Source organism: Eimeria tenella, genomic scaffold (assembly GCF_000499545.2).
Source record: "Eimeria tenella Houghton genomic scaffold, Eth_scaff1972, whole genome shotgun sequence".
Lineage (NCBI taxonomy): Eukaryota > Apicomplexa > Conoidasida > Eucoccidiorida > Eimeriidae > Eimeria > Eimeria tenella.
The window spans coordinates 1,802-2,109 of NW_013541813.1; positions in this window are offsets into that span (position 1 = coordinate 1,802).

A 308-nucleotide genomic window follows, 5' to 3' on the forward strand; every position below is an offset into this window, starting at 1 on the left:
AAACATCAAGCAGCACCTAGACGCTCAAAAGGAAGCCAAGAAAAACATGTCAAAGGAGGAAAAGGAAGTAGGGTTTAGGGTTTAGGGTTTACGAGGGTTTACTAGGGTTTAGGGTTTAGAGTTTAGGGTTTAGGGTTTAGGGTTTGGGGCTATTAGGTGGCCGTTGTGTTTCGTTCGAGGCTTGTTCTGCAGCATTTTTCGTGCTCGCTCCCTTGGGCGCGCGGCGTGTGTGTGGGCGAGGGTTTAGGGTTTAGGGTTTAGGGTTTAGGGTTTGTGTTTAGGCGCTGAAAGCTCAAAAAGATGCAGAA